Source organism: Sceloporus undulatus, chromosome 2, assembly GCF_019175285.1.
Source record: "Sceloporus undulatus isolate JIND9_A2432 ecotype Alabama chromosome 2, SceUnd_v1.1, whole genome shotgun sequence".
NCBI classification, from domain to species: domain Eukaryota; kingdom Metazoa; phylum Chordata; class Lepidosauria; order Squamata; family Phrynosomatidae; genus Sceloporus; species Sceloporus undulatus.
The window spans coordinates 89,103,419-89,109,092 of record NC_056523.1 but is presented as its reverse complement, the minus strand read 5'-3'; the positions used below and the strand labels follow the sequence as shown (position 1 = coordinate 89,109,092).

General features: G+C 42.3%; 1 protein-coding gene across 1 annotated transcript in view; it reads right to left on the bottom strand.

Moving 5' to 3' along the window:
* The window catches only part of NMUR2 (neuromedin U receptor 2), a 171,383-nt gene that overhangs the window by 40,710 nt on the left and 124,999 nt on the right, over positions 1-5,674 (bottom strand). The gene's annotated exons all lie outside the window — the stretch shown is intronic.

The following is a 5,674-nucleotide window of genomic DNA, read 5'->3' as shown; positions in this document are numbered from 1 at the left end:
ATATTGATGTGAAATCAGTGCTACCACTCAAACTTCAGTTTCATTCAGGTCAAGAGCAAACTCATTAATCTGAATAATGCCAGATACATTTTTAGTATTAGTATAAAATAGTGATGAAGTAATGTATAATAGAAGAATGACACACAGAGTGAACAAATAGGATACATCTAATTGGGGGGTACTTGGCAGACTTATTTCTATACAAACAAACCTGGAATAAAATAAAGAAGGAATTTTGAGATAATCCACTATTATTTCTATTAGCATTCACAATAAAATGATACAATGAAAAGGAAATGTGCTCAAAAAGCAAACTATAGCCCGGAATAGATGGGCCTTAGAGGCGCCCTTGTCACATGCGAGGGTTGCCTGGCAGGCAGAGTGCCCACATGGCTGGCAGCCCTCACATGTGACAAGGGGGCTGCAGCTGTGGCACGCCCACCAGACACAGCGCATAACAGTGACATCGCTGCTGCACCACTTCCAGATGGGGTGACGCATCTGCGATGTCATTGTGACATCTCTCGCGCTTTGCAGTGTTGCAGTGACACTGCAAAGAGGAGCTGCTTCCGGGCGCTCCTTTTTTGCTCCACAGGAGCGTCGCACAATTTGGTTGTTGCAGCGCTCCTGTGGAGCAAAGAGAGGTGCCATGGAGGCGCCTCTTTCTGGCGGTGTGTACCCCGCCTAAATAACTAGGGTTTCTTTTTTTTAAAAAATATCTTTATTAATTTTTTAATATTATCACATTAATCCACAAATTTACATAATACATTTAAATAAACTTTATAACGTTTACACCCGATGTTTCTGGCGTCATTACTTCCTGTCTTCTTAAAAAAATAAACTTCTTTGTGTTGAAATCCCCGTTTTCTTACTGCTTCTTGCTTACACAATTTCTTTTGATTGAATCTAAGCATATCAGAACAAAAACCCATAGCGTCCCTAATACATTTACTCAAATTATGCGTGTCTCTTTAAATTCTCCCAAATATATTTAAACCAAATAATCCTGTTTAGAACTATCTTCACTTACTATTTAATACCTGGTTGCTTTCCTCAAAAATCAGACAAAAAACAAAACAGTTCCCTCAGTCCTCAAGTTTTTTATGTAATCATACTTGCCAGGTTTACATCTAGACCCCATCTTTTTTGTAGGAATACCACTATCTGTGCCCATTCCTTGTCTATTTTATCTTTCTTCTTATCATTCAGTCTATATGTGAGTAGATCCAATTATTTTATATCACTTAAGCAGCTGTACCGGACTCTAGTGGTAGCCGCCCACCCCTGGAAAGGCTCTGAGGTTCTCGACTACTAGGGGGGACAGTGTTGCAGCCTCTGGGGGGGCGTTTCAGGTCTGGTGCAGCTGCTGGGTGAACAGGAAAGGGAGGTGACACCCTTTCTTGCTAGACCAGCAGCCATGCTAATCCTTCTGGATGTACCACCTCACTGGGTGGCACCCCGAGGGGGTGTCACCATGTGGCCTGAACCCTCCACACACCTTAGTAACACTTCTGCAAGAAGTAAGGAAAGTCAAGGGAAGTAATAGTGCCACTCTATTCTGCTTTGGTCAGGCCTCACCTGGAATACTCTGTCCAGTTCTCGGCACCACAATTCAAAAAGGATGTGGAGAAACTGGAGCATGTCCAAATGAGGGCAACTAAGATGGTGAAGGTTCTGGAAACCGTGCCCTATGAGGAACGACTTAGGGAGCTGGGGATGTTTAGCCTGGAGAAGAGAAGGTTAAGAGGTGATATTATAGCCCTGTTTAAATATTTGAAGGGATGTCATATTGAGGAGGGAGCAAGCTTGTTTTCTGCTGCTCCAGAGACTAGAACGTGGAACAATGGATGCAAACTCAAGGAAAAGAGATTCCACCTCAACATTATGAGGTACTTCCTGACAGTAAGGGCAGTTCGACAGTGGAACACACTCCCTCGGAGTGTAGTGGAATCTCTCTCCTTGGAGGTCTTTAAACAGAGGCTGGATGTCCATCTGTTGGGGATGCTTTGATTGGGAGTTCCTGAATGGCAGAATGGGGTTGGACTGGATGGCCCTTGTGGTCTCTTCCAACTCTGATTCTATGATTCTATGATTCTGTGAGCATGCAAAGGTGCAAATGAGGCAAAGAAAGTGCAGCCGCAGATAGGTGTAGCTACAGAGCAAGGGGAGGAAGCATTGTGAAGGCACAAGGTAAGGAAAGATTAGAAATGAGATAAGTTAGGGTAGAAGGTGCAGTGGGAGGCTATAAGGAACAAGAGAGATAGGTACAAGGTGAAGCTAAAGTGCAAAGGAAGGAGATGTGGTTTGCATCGTTGTCCTCACTTTCCTCTGCATTTCCTCCTGTGAATCAGATGGCAATTATTGTCAGGGGCTTCCTGTGATAATTTCATGGATCTGTGAATTTTTACCAAAAAAAAAAAAAATTAACAAAAATACTGTGGCAATCTGATAAGAACGCAGTAGAAGTGGTTGTGCATAATGCAAAGTCATTATTACCATCGCACAAATATACAAGGCCATTTTATAGTCTAGCTAGTAATCCCCACAACAACCCTGTAAAATGGATTTTCTGAGAGGCAGTAATCTTCCAAGATCATATGGCAAAACAAGGATTTGAACTTGGGTCTCTCACTTCCAGGTCCAGCACTTTAAATATTAATATATACTGGTTCTTTCAGAAGAGTAATTATTATAAAAATAATACTAAGGCTGAAATATAGCTGTAGATAATATTTTAATTATTAATGTGCTAAATTTGCATATTGAGAATACAAATAAATAATCTGAATAATTGTAATAATTTGCATAATTTACAAGTTAGATGCACATATTTGTGGGTGGAATATGGCATCCCTAATGATAATGACTGCTCATATAACATAAGCCAAATATAAAACGCAGTCCCAAAGTTCTAAAACTAGATGAATGGATTTTCAAAAGGTCAAAGAACTGGCTAATTATACAAAAATCTGCAGGAAACATTAAAATTCAGATGAATTAATGGAAGCCATACCAAAAAAAATTGTATTGAGAATTCATTATGTCCAAATTTACATTGTTCTTTCAGTCTTAAGAAGACTTGACAGGTTTGCTACTGCAGCTCCTTAAATGATATCAGAAACAACTGACTGACTATAAAGTTTTGTGAATGCTATGTTCCCATTGTGAAGTTGTTGCTTTATTGTTGTCAGTGAGGAAGATATTGTCAACATGTTTAAAAAACAAGGCAGGCAACCCACCACCTCAGATATGAGTTGATCCACAATGTTTTCTTGAGCCAAGGAAATTACACCAGTCTTTTACTTTTTTGATGGGGTCAGATGGGTGGGAGTGTTGGGATATATAGCAACTTCGCATGCTGAGACCTTCTAGTAATGGATGTCTATGGTAGTTGTATTGCTTACTAACAGCCCCTCCTCATTTCCTGTTTACCCAAAGAGAGCACATCTCATATTTTGTCCCTGAAGAACCACCATCATCTCTTACCCTGCCCTTTGTCCAGAAGAGATGCCTGCATGCTGAGAGAAACTTTCCTTAAGATGCATATAGCTTATCTTTTTTTTCTACCTCATCTTTTGCAACATGAAGCTAGACCTGTGTATCTCTTCATACACCTGATTTTCTAAGTACACAAATTTATTTTCACTCTAACCAAGTGACTTTGTGTTTTGATTGGGGACACATGGGCTGGGAGATATAGTGGACCTAGTTTCCTCTGCTCACCCATATTTCGCTGTGTTTGCTCTGCTAGTGAGATTAATCAATCTCTCCCACTTTCCTGAGTTTCTAACAATTCTCAACAAAGTGATATTTTCCAACAGGGAGGACACAGTCTATTAAATATATGCACATTGGTTGTGGCACAGCTCCTGATTACAACGTTAATGTATTGCATTCCTTTCCATGCCTGTGGGATCTCCTACTCATCCCTGGACATCATGTTTCTCTTCAGATACATATGGTGCATAGTGCTACTTACTGATTTGGCAAGCAATAAGTACTAGTCATTATCACACTGAGTTGGACTTTAGAAGACTGAGACTGAGGCATGCATATATTAAACCTTCTAGGTAAAAAATGGAATATAAAAACAACTATTGGATTATTCAGATCATGAATATTATAAAAGATATGCTCATAATTTAAAACCTAGACCTTGTTTCTGTAAATGTGTTTCAGCCTTCAAAGGAGTTCCACAAATCCTTGATGAACTAGAGTTTACTTGGTTATGAAAGAGACACCCACACTCAAAATGATCACAACAAGTTCCACAAACCCTTGATGAACTAGAGTTTACTTGGTTATGAAAGAAACGCCCACACTCAAAATGATCACAATTGACCTTTTAAAAAACATAAGAAACCCATGTGAAGAATAAATCATTTTAAGTTCCTCCAGCTACTAAAAAACCTTCCACACCACAGTCTCTTAACCAGGCCAATTATGTAGAATGGAGAGCTAATTGACCTTGCTTTAAAATTTAGGGAGAACAAATTAACCTCCCACTCTTTCCATTCGCTTTCCTTGTGATGCCCTGCCATGGCCTTTCTGACAAAGGGATCCACCAAAGACATCATCAGAGAGTTTAAAAAGAGAAATGGGGAGGGGGAGGAACAACAACAACATTTCTCAGAGCATAGACACATTTCAATTGTGCCTGCCTCGGAGGAACTGTGTTGCTGCTGTTGTTGTTGCCGCTGGCCAGGCGCCTCCGGGTGAGAGACACAGGGCATCACCATCGCCACAGGGGACGCTCGGACTGACCACTTTGGCATCAGCAGCAAGCCAGACCACCGAGATGAGTAACACCTGGGAGCGGGGGAAGGGGCGTGCTGGTGGGAGCGCACGCAATCCGCCGCCCTGCTTCTTCCCCGTCCCAACCCTGTGCCTGCCCGAGGAACTGTTGGCTGCTGCTGTGTTGCCCTGTTGCTGCGGGCGCCTCCCTGGCGGAAGACACCACGCAGTCGCGCATCGCCACAGGAGGACGCCTTCGGACTGGACCATCTTTGGCATTCGCAGCAAGCCAGAACCACGAGATAGTAACACCTGGGGAAGCGGGGAAGGGGCGTGCTGGTGGAGCGGCACAATATACACCTGCCGGCTCCTTCCCCGCCAAACCCCCTGCCTGCCTCGGAGGAATGTGTTCGCTGTTTTTTTTGCTGCTGTTGCTGCCGGGCGCCTCCCGGTGGGAGAGGACACCAGCCGCAGTCGCGCATCGCCACAGGGAGGACGCCTTCGGACTGGACACTTCACAAGCGCAACGCTCATTAAGCAGCCATTTGTCCTGTGGGGGGGGCAGCTTGAGCGTGCCCCCGAGCGTGTTGGGTATTGTCGGGTATTTATGTTGAGCTATTGTCAACTGGCGGTATTGAAGATTATGTGAATTTTGATATGTATGAGATTGTAATGTATTGTATTGAGATATGTTGTTATTTCACTGTTGTACACCACCCGATGTTTCAAGGGCGGATATAAATAACCTTATTATTTTATTATTATTAATTATATTAGTATTATTATTATAATTGAAAATTTCAGTAATGGCAGGCTTCCAACCAGCTAAAAATTCAGCTCCTCCCTGTGTGCTGTTTACGATATGATCCCAATGTTTTGATGTAGAGCTCTCTGCTCCAGATTGTTTTATTTTACAATGCTGTATATATCATGTTAT